Raw genomic sequence first — 14173 nt, 5'->3', positions numbered from 1 at the left:
TGTAATACACAATGCAGATACGTCTGTGTGACCCGGCCTAATCAAGATTTCGCTCTGATATGTCAAGTTTTTAATTTAAAAGTGTAGTTATGACTTGAATGCCCAAGGACTATCCACGGATGTTTTTTCACCACGTATTACGCGTGTGATATGGGGTGAATGGAGTAACCCTCACGACTGGCACATTCCTCATAGGGGGTTTTAAGAGGAATGTGCCACTGTATTGTATATTAGAACGTAAGCTCTTGGGACCAGGGTATGTATTGTATATTAGACTGTAAGCTCTTGGGACCAGGGTATGTATTGTATATTAGACTGTAAGCTCTTGGGACCAGGAGACGAATCTTGATCACTTAAATAACACAGTGCATCTTGATCACCTAAGATCAAGCCAACCGGCCTGAGTGGGTGTAGCACAGAAAGAGACGGTGAGCCATTTACTACCTTATGGGTTATTGTACATTGTCTTTGTTTTAATAAAGCTAGGTGAAAAAAAATTGAATCAACTTTATTGTCAGCCGAAAGAGAGTCACAAAGCATTGTGGGCAGAGCTGAGGTGACAGGAAGGTGAGTGCTGTTTATACACAGTTGTTATGTATCTGCAGAGCGGGCAGCTGGTTAACCCCTGCACTGCTGGGACTGTAACTATAAATGGGCACCTCCATATACACTGCTGTCGGAGTGTGGGCTGCGGTTCTGCCTTCTTCCATGACATTCTGTTTTCTGTGTCCGGAGACGGTCTGCGGCGTTGCTCACACTTACTGTAAGCCAGAATATGGAAGACTCGCAAATCCTTCTATTCGGTCTCTTGCGGACAGGCGTGTTTTAACCCCGTATTGGGTGTGTGGTGTACAGACCGCCATACGGAGCTACGTTACGTTATGTGTTTATTCACATGGTCGTAATTTTCACCTCTGTGTCTTAAAAACGCAGCGTGACTCCTTTTTTGGTCCCTCTTTGCCTCCATGTTTACATTTAAACCCCCTTCACGCTAGCGTATTTGCGTATGCCTGAGCACGGCATATTTGCGGTATGAACGATGCTTTTATGCGCATGCGGTAGCAGATTCTAATTCGATTTTTGTTTCGTTTTTTTACTGTTGCGCTAGTACAGATCCGTATCTGCCCAGTAGAGGATACAAGCAAGGCCGGCAAATACAGATGACATACGGTGGCCATGTAATCTGTAAGGGCTCACTCACACTACCGTGATTTTAACATGTATTGCACGGCTGCGTGACATGCAGTGAATAGAGTCCATATAAGTACGACCGTTGCAGGTAGGTACGTGCGTGAAAAACATTGCAGCGTGAGCCCTATTCTTTTCTATGGGCGGCATGTGCCGCGCTGTCAATACACAATAAATTTGGCGACCATACATGTGCACCCCGCTATGAGACAGAATGGGGAATAAAAAAAGAAAAAAGTCACACTGCGTATAACTGGGTGCGCGAGGTATTCGTTCATATGCCTAAACAATCTCTGCGGGGTCACACTGACCGGTAAACCGCTGCATGACTCCCATAGCGTTTATGCACGCATTTATGTGAATGAGCGCTAACGCGTTCTTACTACGGGCATGTGACAATACGCTCGTCTGAAACTGGCCTTAGGCCAAATGCACATGGGCGGATTTGCATTGCGAAATCCGGAGTCCTGTTCTTGAGATCGACGAGGGTCTTAGCGGTGATAGGGGATAGCTTGTTGTTTTGGTAAAACCCCAGTAGGCCGCCGCTCAGGAGCGTTTCTGCCACCACTAGGGTAAGTTCTCGTGGAGAAGAAATACTTCCAGGCAGAAAACGAGTAGCATAAAGGGTTTGTTCACACAACGAAGTTCCCCGCTAAATTTTCCATAGCGAATTCCGCCTTTTAAAATTGTGTCAAAATTCGCTGCTTTTTTACTTGTTTTTTGATGTGCATCCACAAGCAGAATTTGCACGATCAATGGGCAAAATCTAAACATGGAGTTCCGAAATGGAGACAAGCGTATTCGTATCAAGATATGAAATGTCACTTCTTGATGCGGAAACGTGTCTTTTTGCGTCGGGAATTCCGCACATGGATTTTGCCCATAACATAAAGACCCGGTTCTGCTCCTGTATTTATGCTGTAAGCTTGGTTCTGGTATCTTTAATTTTTCACTGAACAGTTCTGGGGTGGGTATGCCGCTATATAATCAGACTGCGTATCAGTGCAATATAAAATAGTTTTTTCTTATGATCGGGGGAACCAAGAAATTGTGCACATGGTGTCATCTAACCTAAGACTGGATGAGAAAACCCATTTAATATGACTCAGCATTCTATCCTTCCGAGGTGAAATGAGTCCCCAGCTTGGGGGGGGGGTTGGAAATAAATAAATTACCTGAAAGTGCTGCGGAATAAGTTGGCACCATACAAAAAACAAGTCCCTTTCCCTTCTACTACTGTCCAGTGCCGTGTACCATAATACTGTATTATTACAGAAAATTCCCCTGTAGTACAGAACATCAAGCCTGTGAGGAAGGCAAGAAGTGTGACTCCAATATAGGGAAAGATCCAGAAAAAGAGGGATGGAGAAGAAGAGTTTGAAAAACTAAGGGCTCCTGCCTACTGACGGATATTAGCTGCGAAATCCGCGGCAGGCGTTAGCACCGCAGATCTGCAGTAAATAGCGCCCATAGCATGCAATGGGAAATCAATTCTTCCTGCACACTTGCGGAAACCAATTGCGGTTTCTGCAAGCGGAGGAAAAATCACAACAAGTTGATGGAAGCCGTTTGATTTGCGGAAAGGTTGCGGATTCCACTATAAAGCGGGGAAAAGCAGGAGTTTAAAAAAAAAAAGCTGCGCATGTCCGACGGCGATCTGTGCGGACCGTCCGCTGTACAGATGAGAAGAGAAGAAGACAGCAGAAGAGTACGGACGGACGCCACTGCTGACAGAGCTGGATTCCACAGTGGTATTCTGCATGTGGAATCCGGCTCTGCCATGTGCAGGGAGCCAAAAGGAAGGAGAATAATTGCTGCAAAACAATGTCCAGACCAAGTCTGCTGGTTCAAAATTTAAAAACATATTTCCAATGTGATATTAAGGCCCAATGTCCACGGGCGGGTTTGATTTGCGGAATCCGCTTAAGGGCACCTGTGCAGAAGATTGCAAATCAAGCTGCCCGTGGACATTGGGCCTTAATATCACATCGGAAGATTGCAAATCAATCATAGGGAAACACGGGCATCTGCAAATGAAATAAAGCATGCGGATTTGATTTACAGACCTTTGGAAGCCGTACGATCTGCGGCCTGCCTGCAGTTGAATTGTGAACGGGGCGCAGATTCCACGGTAAAGCAGGAGTTAAAAGAAAAATTACTGCATATGCGCGGCCGGCGCTTCCGCACACATCCGCAGACCAGAAGATAGAAGACCCGGACAGGTAACACAGAATCCCCAGCGTCAGGCAGGGTTGGGTTCTGCTCAAGGCTCCCGCATGCAGAATCTGATCCACCGATGGACATTTGGCCTTAGTATTTTTAAGACAAGGAGTGAGTTCTCACAAATTAATTTTCTGTTGGGTACAAAAAAGAGGGGTGGTCTGCTGATAATTACAAAAATACTTTTATTTCCTGACCTCTAAAATATATTTTGCTAAAACCTGTAAGAATAGTGACCTGTCTGTAGCACCAGCGCTGCATCGTAATGCTCCATCTGGGGAAAAAATTGCCATTTGGAAATTTAGTACAAGGAAGACAAAACTACCAACACAGATGTGAAGGAGCCTCGTGTAACGTTATGGTGACATACTTAAATACAAGCAAAAACCCAATCAGAAACATATTTATTTATCACAGCACAGTGAATAAAACTAGTGGTTTAATATAGGCAGGGTTTTAAAGGGAACCTGTCAGCGGGTTCATACTACCCGAACCACAGGTATCATGAACTCCTTGGCCAGGCATGACCAGCGCCCTCATGTTTGGGGGGGCTCACACGAGCGTAATTTTACTGCGTAATACGCAGTGTGTGGAGTCAAATTGTGTACTTTGCGTAAATAAGAATGCAGCATGTTCTATTTTACCACGTTTTTAACTCAAAAGCTCTTTTCCCGAGGCAAACTTTAAAGTGTGTTTATTCTGAAGAACCTACATGGGGCGCTGTGCGCATTATTTGGACCGCTGACAGTTTCCCTTTAAAGCCAGAATACAATCCAGTATAGGGAAACTAATAATAACCCCTCTGTATGGTTTTTGTCAGACATAGTTACACATTAAGCGGTGGAGCATTGCGTCTATTCAGCTTAAACACTCATAAAGATAGCATGTCATTTTTACTGCACTATGAATATCATCAAATCAACCCCCCTCCCCCAAAAATGTGCAATTTTATTTTATTTTTTTACATTTCTCCCTACTTGGAAATTTTTAAAAGTTTCCCAGCACATTCTACGGCGTGTTCTATGGTACTGTTGGAAAATACAACTCATCTTGGAAAAAACAAGCCCCCATGTGGCTGTGTAAGCTGAAAAATAAAAGGGCTATGAGCTTTTAAAGTGGGGAGGAAAAAAAATAAGAAAATGAAAAAGGGCTACAGCGGGAGGGGTTAATAGCTGTAGTGAGGTAGCGGGGTGCGGAGGTAGTGGGGTGCGGAGGTAGCATGTGCATCTTTGCAAACTAAATAGAGAGAAATGGGTAGCGGCCCCCCGTTACACGGGAGGAGTGGTCACTTCATTAGTTCCAGCAGTCAGCAAGTGTATATATGTTACCATGTACTGGTAATAATAGCTGTATACCTTCTTCTATAAGGGTTTCTACCGGTGCCGCTGGGGACAATATACATTCACTACTGACTATAAAGCATATACAAGTGATACAATTATTGCTTGTTCAGACGTCGTAGGTCTTATCGGGGGGCGACTTCTGCTGTCCGCAACTATGTAGCAGGAAAACACAGAGCGACAGGGCGATGACATAAATGCTCCAAGCCACAACGACTTCTACCTCGTTACCTGTGGAGGAAAAGGAAACCATCAGCTTTCACTCTGTAACTCCTTTATGTCAGTCAGGGGCAGAACTAGAAAATACAAGGTTCATAGAAAAGCCCCCATTTCTGCAGGTCGGACAGCGGATTTCACTCTCTGTCTTTCTTGTGGACAGGCCACTGGTTGGACGGTTTCCATTGACTTCAGTGGAAGCCATCCATGCGTTACCCACACAAAAATAAAGCATGCTGTGTCTCTTCCTCCGCTCGCAGAAACCGCAGTTGGTTTCAGCAATTGTGCATGAAAAAGCATTTTCCCATAGCAATCTGTGGGCGGAATTAGCTGTGGATCCGCGGTGCGGACGCGCTGGCATGGATTACGCAACAAAACTCTGCCCGTGTGCAGGCAGCCTTAAATAGGCCGGGCTTACACGACTGTATGGTAATAGAATGCGTAAAAATCACAGCGTTTTAGCAGCGCACGGAACTGCGTACTGTCGTGTTTTACTCGCATATGCCTGTAATAGCACATACACTGCGTTTTGAACGCTCCCATGCATTTCTTACACCCGTAATATGCGAATAAATAGAACATTCTGCGTTCTTTTTTTACGTGCAGTGCGAGTTGAACAATAAAAGAATCAATCTACTTTATATGACGCCATTTACCGCTTATTATACTAGCGTAATATGTAATGCAAATACGTTTGTGTGTGCCCGGCCTTATATAGTGCCAACATATTTTCTTGGCACTATATAAATCAAGATGTATAGTTAATGGGGCTCACAGGAGCTGGCAGCCTCGTTAAGGGCTTACTCACACTTGCTCATTTGCGCTGCGTATTACGCGTGCAACATTTATGCACACAGTACACCGTGAATAGAAGCCATTGATTGCAATGTGTTCGCTCATATGTTCAGTTTTTAGAGTCCGCATTTCAGTCGCACAAGACAAAAACCGCAGCATGTCGTATTGTGCAAGAAAATAGCACATATTGAACTCAATAGGAGCGCGCTTGTGTGATTTTTTTTTTTTTTTTTTTTTTTGTTGGCACGCACAAATACGCTGGGCATGCTAAGGCAAAAAATACACTAAACACACACGTTCACAAACGCAATGCCCATCACGCAAATCCACGAGTAAATACACCTGTGTGAAGCCGACCTAAGGTGCGAATTTTTGTGTTTTGTCAGAACACTCTGAAAATACAAGATTTTGTGTCTATGTGGCTTTGTTCTTCTTGTGTCATTTTGTTGTGCAGATCGCTCTCTAAAGGCTTAAATAGACTGTGTTTTTGTGGGTTTTTGCGCACGAGAAACTCGCGCCCGCAAATCATGATGAAGTGTAGCCATTGATTTCAATGGGTTTATTCTCCCACATGTGTTTCCTGCGCGCAAAAAAAGATAGGACCTGCCCTATATTTTGCCTTGTATTCCAAAGGCTGCCATAGAAGTCTATGACAGGTTTTATAAAATCAAGGTGAAGGGTGTGATAACGCTTGTTCATGCGCAAATACACTCCGTATTTGTGCATACATTAGTCTGTGGAAGCCCTAAAACATGGTATACAAGTCCTCACCTTTCCGTTGCTGACCCACATGCAGACGTATGGTACAACACCTGTAGGTATCCGTGGGGCTTGGTGGAGACCGTAGGACCCAACAGCGGTACTCCCCGGCATCCTCTGCTCTGATCCTGGCCACGGTCAGACTGGCTGCGTGGCTCTGGAGCCGGGGGTCGTACGTTGCTGGATAGGCTGCACTTTGATTGTTAGAGGTCTCACTTTTGCTCTGCTTATGCCCCACAATGTCCTCGGCTGCCTCTGTTGCCTTCGTCCAAATCACTGTGACATTATTAGTAGACTCTCCGTCCGAGAAGTGACAAGACAGGAGGACCGTCTCCCCTACGTTGGCCGTAGCTTGCTGCTTGGATGAGCAGATTGGGACATCTGGGTGTAAAAACAGAGGGTGTACCGTCAGCTGAAGGCTAAGGAGGGCATGCGGTGTCTGCAGATCACTGTGCGGCCCCCCTGAGTGCCCAGATCAGGTTGGGTAATACAAAGATACTTTCACTTACCTCCTGATCCTGCAGCAAAGTACCCCATAAGGCAGACGTATAAGCCGAAGCGGACCCCCATCATGCAGACGTTATCTGAGCGGCGGTGTCAGGCACGGCTAGTTCTTGCAAGCTCTGGGTACAAGTCATCTACGCAGATTGAAAGGAAACTGCCTTCATTTTCACTTTCATTATTCTGGTCATGTTTGTGTTATTGAGAGACAACCACCACCATGTGATTAAACCACACAAAGAAGTCAAACCAAAGGGTAGCTGTGCCCGTCTTACCAACCCGGGCTGCTGCAATTGATTTCCACTCGTGTGCAGGAAGAAGCGCTTTTCCATAGCATGTTAGCATGGTATTTGCTGGAGATGCGCAGTGCGGACGCCGACCAGGGATTCCACAATGCAGATCTGTTCATGTGCAGCTGGCCTAGGGCTCTGTCCACACTGATACTGGGCTGGATAACAGCTGCTGCCTGGAGCCCTGCCATGCGGAGCGGGTGCTCAGTTGTCGGATGACAGCCTGGCACTTGCTCTAACACCGGGGATCGTGGAAACCTCTGATCCCTGGTGTTTAACTATCACTGTTGACATAAAAAGAAAAATGTTAGAGGTCTTTGAATGTAGCGATAAAAAGTACTTTTTTTGTTGTTTGTTTAAGGGCTTATTCAGACGGGCGTATATCAGTCGGGTTTTTATGCCCGCCCGATATACGCTGCCCCTCTCTGCAAAGGGAGGAGGTGGGATGGGAGCTAGTGCACTGAACTCCCGACCCGTACACCCCCTCCACCCTCTGTCCGCCCCTCACCACTGTTTGCAAAGGGAGGGGCAAGGCGGGCATAACGTAGCTCCGCCCTGTCCCACCCCTCCCATTGCAAACAGTGGCAAGGGGCGGGAGCGGTGTATATCGGCCAGGCGTGAAAACATGGATGATATACGCCCGTCTGAATAAGCCCTTAAAATGCGAAAAAGTTGCAAAAAAGAAACCTATATAATTTTGGTATTGACATAATCGTACTAGCCTGCAGAATTAATTTAACCTATCATTTACACTGCATGGTGAACGCTGTTAAAAATAAAAAAAATATGCTAGAATTTCAGATTTTATTAATCTTGCCTGTAGAAAAAAAATGGAATAAAAAGAAATCAAAATGTTATATGTTCCCAAAAATCAGACAAATGAAAACTACAGCTTGTCCTGCAAAAAAAGCCCTTAGGCCACTCTCACACATGGCCCCAGTAAAGCACTCCCCTTTTAGATACCTTTATAGTCATTTCATGCCTAATTATCTGTAGTGCATATATACTGCTCTTAGCCAACATGCACATACAGTACAATTATAGGCGATGGACAAAAGTATGGAAACGCCATACAAAATGCATGGGATTTTAATCATTAGCACTGAGCTGCCCTTTTGACCCCTGTTGGGCTGAGAGCTTTCTCGACGAATTTGTGTTTACTTCACCTCTTGCCCTTCTCTGGGTGGTTTTGGGAGCCAACTAGTAACAGCAACTGAGCGGTTCAAACCGCTGGCCAACGGAACCTTGTTGCTCAGGCAGATGTTTACTCCTGCCCAGCAACATCTGTATCATATTACCTCCACTTAAAGTCAGTCTCTACATGTCTTATTGAAATATGATTCATAATACCATGTAACTTAAGGCATGCACTTTGTACAGTGTTTCCATATATTTGTCCACCCCTGTATATATCAGTCATACTGCATAAGTATTAAAGTCATCTATGTAATATACCTGCATGTGCATATATATATCAAAACATTATAGCTAACAAAAAGTAGATAAAGTAATAATAAAGAATTGTATACATTTAGGGGGTATTAAGTGCACATCTCATATTTGGCATTCACATTAGTTGTTCTATCAATTTAAAACACTTTTTTGCTGATCAGTGTGAAAAAAATTACTGCAGACTTTTTTGGATTTGCGCTAATATATAAATGTGGTCCTTAAATAAAATAACAGGTGACGTCTTTCTCTTGGACTCCACTAGGGGGCACTAAAGCATATATATTTTCTGTCTGCTATTCACTGGATAGGTGCTGAATTCACAAGATCTGCAAACAAAATGTATGCAAATTTGATAATGAACTAGATTTTGAAGCACGCTTACTAAAAACTGAAATGTCTAAAAAAATGTTGCCAAATGTAAACAATAAACGTTAAATGGCTAAAAAGTGCACAAAATTAAGCCACAGACAAACGCTGATAGAAGTACCATGGGTCATAGACCGCTGCACACGGCCGGGTTGGATCCTGCTGCGAAAATACATTCTTTGACCTTACACTCACCTGTCCGGCGTCTTCTCTCTCTGCACTTGCGCAGTGCCGGCGCGTCAACGGTGACGTTTCTGTGCAGGCCTCTGGAGGCTCGCACAGAAATAGGACATGCCGCGATTTGTTTACAGCGCAAGTTTCCACGCGGTCAAATCACGTCTGTCTGCATAGGACTGCATTATCTACTGCAGTCCTATGGCAGCGGGCACGGACGGAAATTCTGCAGGAAATCCCATCACGGAATTTCCGCCTGCGTGCAGGAGGCCTTACTGGTATTTTTAAATGTTTCGTAGGGTACTGGTTATAGATGAGCGAGTATACTCGCTAAAGGCAATTACTCGAGCGAGCATTGCCTTTAGCGAGTATCTCCCCCGCTCGAGACTACAGGTTCGGGTGCCGGCGGCAGGCAGGGAGCTGCGGGGGAGAGCGGGGCGGAACGGAGGGGAGATCTCTCTCTCCCTCTCTCCCCCCCGCTCCCTTCTGCTGACAGCCGCTACTCACCGCTCCCCCGCGCCGTCACCCGAACCTGCAGTCTCGAGCGGGGGAGATACTCGCTAAAGGCAATGCTCGCTCGAGCAATTGCCTTTAGCGAGTATACTCGCTCATCTCTAGTACTGGTGTATCTTGACGCCACTAGAAGAATGGGTGGAGTCAAGCTACACGCTCACAAACAACGCCCACAACGTGATTGGCTGGTCAGGAGAATGGATCGGCACTATGTGGCCACCCGGCTCCTGTCACTGCTGCCATCTCTGCTGTGAGTATATCCCAGCGGCAACTTCCCTGTATCTGGACCCCGCAGCTTTCATTGATGCCAGTTCCTGATGTGCCTCTTCCTGGCTGCAGTCTCCCAGCTCTTGTTGCTGTGAGTATCCCCGATGGTAGCGTCCCTGCGTCGTGACCACGCACCTTAAATTCATGCCGCACCTGCTGTGCCTCTCCCCTGCGGCAGTGTCACAGCTCTGCAACCCTGCAGCTGTGTTTGCTGGTGGCCATGCTTTGGCTCACCCCAATGCCAGTCTCCAAGCTTTGCCAGTGACAGCGAGGGAGGTAGCAGTGCGGTAGCCGGTAGCGCTGTGACAGCGCCACAGACTGTGCTCACTGTGATCATTGGACGAGCAGAGCACTTCCACAATGGAGGAGCGGAGTGTCAGCACAGCTGTGCGCCGCGGGGTGGTGCGTCGATTCAGAGGAGGAGCGCCGCACATCACTGCAGGTAGCCTTCTCAGTCAGCCGCTGTCTGCGCTTCTGCTGGTGGCCCTGAGTGCTGTATCTTGACAGCCAATCATAACCTAGGGGCGTGACAGGGCCGTTCACTCCTGGCGACAGCTTTCATGCCTCTAGCTTCCGGTGGTGTCAAGATACACCAGTACCGTTTCGTAGGATGCCATATTTGTCATAAATCAGTTTGTAACATGTACAATGTGTTAGATTTGCCCCGACCAGCTGTGCTAAGAGTGACAACAGCTCAGGCTTTACCTTGTAGACCATATAAACTCAGACTGGCACCATCCAGCCCTGAAGCACATGGCATCAAAAATTGCCTACACTATAATCTTTTGCATCACTACAAGTTCTGAACCTTCTGGTGAAGTGAGATCAGCACAAGAGTGGCATGAAATGGGTTTCTAGCTGCAACAAGCGTAATATTACTAAACACCGGCTGCAGTAATGTATCCGTCACTAGGCTCTGGCCTAGCGGGAATGTGTTAGCCCGAGTAATGCATCCCCTTTTATTATCTGACCGTCTTGTGGACGAATCTGGGAACGCATCGTATCTTCTCTGAAATTAGGTTGAGTGGGAATAATGGCATGGGGCTAGTTCAATGCCCCTCTTGCCAGTGAATTGCACGACATGTTAGAAAATTGTATACTTCCACCTTTGTTGCCAGAGTTTAGGGAAGGCTGCATAACTGTTCAGCTCTGCAGAAACTGAGGTCCGTAAAGATAAGGTGGGTTTGGTGTGGAGCAACTTGAATAGCCTACATAGACTTCAACCCCGTCAAACACCTTTAGGATGAGTTGGAAATGTTACAGGTCACGTACTAAAATGGGGATCTTGAGGCTGCAATCTGTCTGCCACAGCCTAAACAGGGGTGCAGAACCTGATGGAATCTTGGTATTCACATTTAACCCCTGCAAGGAGGTACGGACTTCTGTGAAATCTGCAGGTTGTGATCGGTGTCTGTAATGCGGAAGATACGTGGCATGGTTAGAAACGTCGCCGAGGTTCATGACAAGGAGAGGAGACTGGGTGTGCCAAGCCAATGGGCAATATGTGAGCGGGGTCAGGACAGAGCCAGGAGTCAAACTATAAGTATGGTGAGGCCAGGATAAGCAGTGATACAACATAGGCAGGAGCGGTGTACCGTGATCACCATGCAGTGAATGTGAGGTGCAGAATATTTTGTATGCCCCTCATAAATGTTGTGGGTCAGGAAGTGTATCGTTTCTCCTTAAAGCTAGTTCCACGCGCGCGATTGGGATTTTGCCGTGAGAAAATCTCTGCAAAATCGCGTCTTTGTTTTTGCAATTTTTTAGCACCACTGATACTTTTTTTTAGAATAATCTCGCATCGCTGCCGCCTGCGATAAAATTGTGCGTTTTTTTTCGCAAAAGTCAATAGATCTTACTAATGTTAAAATAGCATCGCAATGCAAGTTTGGAGGCTCCATAGGGAAGCATGGGAGATAAAAAAATTGTACATTGCAGAACGATGGAGCGTGCCGGGATTTTTTGTTCTCGCAACATCACGGTAAAAAGTGCGTTTTTCCGCGATCGCCAGTGGGGATTTTTCTGTTTATCGAAATTCCCACGGTGTTAAACCACAGGTGTATCCCGCACAATCCGTGGGCATGAGCCCTGAGGAGAAAGGATGCCCTACCCGGCACACGTCATAGGCCTCTCACTACTGCACACCGATGAAGGGCAAACCGCCGAAAGAGCTGTCTGTGTGTGGATTCTGGCTTGGTTTTCAATTCCCATTCAGTGTTATAAGACTCGTATAGTTTAACAATGGCTTGCAGGAATGCTGTCTTCCAATAGGTGGCGCCGCAGGCGTATTGTTCCATCTTGATAAATTTTGTGCTTGCAAGACAAACATCTAAATTGAAAACGGTTGACCATGAGGAGAACATGCAAAAAAATTGGGTAGCCACTTTGTACAAGGGCGGGGTCCCATTATAATGTAATAGCAATGTACGCGCGCATAGTACGTGGTGAGTGGAGGCAATGAAAGTACATGGATTTTCATTGATCCATTCACATTTGCATATTTACACGGCATATAATACGCGCATAAAAAAAAAAGAACGCAGCATGTTCTATTTTACCGTGTATTACGCGCAGTAGAGCCCTATTCTTCTCTGTGGGCACCTAATAAACACTGCCGCCTTACTAGGTCACCCCCTCCCTTTGACACCAGATACAGGTCATTAAACCTGAAAGACAAACTGACCACTATGAGCGTCAGTCCTGCCGGGGGGCCCACAGAATGGCACTGCCAGCACATAATACATATATACTGCTATCTCGGTGTTCACTAGTACAAGAGGCTTCCACCCCATAGGGGTTTTTATCTAAAGCTAGGGATGTATGCCTAAAAACGTTATTTGCCCTTTTGTTTTGTTTTAGAGTAACAGGGCCTCATGTCCACGTGGAAATTATATTTAGCAAATCCGCACGAGAAAAAAAACGCAAATCCACATCCCATAGGAAAGCATTTGCCATCCGCAGTCATTTAAATAGCCACGGATGGTATTTTAAGTGATTTGCGGATTTTACGCGCATAAAAAAACGCGACATGCTCCATTTTAGTGCGGATCACACGTGCAGGAGCTCATATCTCAATTGATCTCCCGCATGAAAAATAAAAGACTATTACAGTGCATCCGCAGCCCAAATCCGCGTTACAAATCCGCAGCGGATCTGATTTTCCCCGTAGACATGAGGCCTAGGAGTGAAAAAAAATTTTTTGCTGTGCATGTGCCGATCGGCGCTTCTGCAGGCATCCGCAGACCAGGAAATAGAAGACCCGGACAGGTAATGCAGTGGCCATGGGCAGGGTCGGATTCCGCTGCAGGCTCCCGTATGCAGAATCTGATCCACCCATGGACATTGGGCTTTAGTATTTTTAAGACAAGGACTGAGTTCTCACAAAAATAATTTTCTGTTGGGTACAAAAAAGAGGGGTGGTCTGCTGACAATTACAAAAATACTTTTATTTCCTGACCTCTAAAATAGATTTTGCTAAAACCTGTAAGAATAGTGACCAGTCTGTAGCACCAGCGCCGCATCGTAATGTTCTATCTGGGGAGAAAGTTGCCATTTGGAAATTTAGTACAAGGAAGACAAAACTACCAACACAGATGTGAAGGAGCCTCGTGTAACGTTATGGTGACATACTTACATACAAGCAAAAACCCAATCAGAAACATATTTATTTATCACAGCACAGTGAATAAAACTAGTGGTTTAATATAGGCAGGGTTTTAAAGGGAACCTGTCAGCGGGTTCATACTACCCGAACCGCAGGCCGCATGAACCCCGGCCAGGCATGACCAGCGCCCTCGTGTTTGGAAGGGCTCACAACAGCGTAATTTTACTGTGTAATACGCAGTGAATGGAGTCAATGAATAAATAACGCAGCATGTTCTATTTTGCCACGTTTTTAACTTAAAAGCTCTTCTCCTGAGGCAAACTTCAAAGTGTGTTTATTCTGGATAACCTACATGGGGCGCTGTGCGCATTATTTGCGCACCATGAACCCGGTGACAGGTTCCCTTTAAAGCCACAATACAATCCAGTATAGGGAAGCTAATAATAACCCCTCTGTATAGTTTTTCTTCAGCTTCAAGACTCATAAAG

The 14173-nt window shown here is 45.8% G+C and overlaps 1 protein-coding gene across 1 annotated transcript in view; it reads left to right on the top strand.

Moving 5' to 3' along the window:
• Window positions 1-545: 545 nt before the first annotated feature.
• Window positions 546-14173, top strand: part of AGL (amylo-alpha-1, 6-glucosidase, 4-alpha-glucanotransferase) — a 94957-nt gene continuing 81329 nt past the window's right edge. The window contains exon 1 of the mRNA XM_066597245.1: window positions 546-567. The gene's annotated coding sequence lies outside the window, so the exon portion shown is untranslated. The remainder of the gene's footprint in view (window positions 568-14173) is intronic.

This window comes from Eleutherodactylus coqui, chromosome 3, assembly GCF_035609145.1.
Source record: "Eleutherodactylus coqui strain aEleCoq1 chromosome 3, aEleCoq1.hap1, whole genome shotgun sequence".
NCBI classification, from domain to species: Eukaryota; Metazoa; Chordata; class Amphibia; order Anura; family Eleutherodactylidae; genus Eleutherodactylus; species Eleutherodactylus coqui.
Note: the sequence above shows the minus strand (reverse complement) of the source record. Positions and strands in the feature narration are given on the sequence as shown.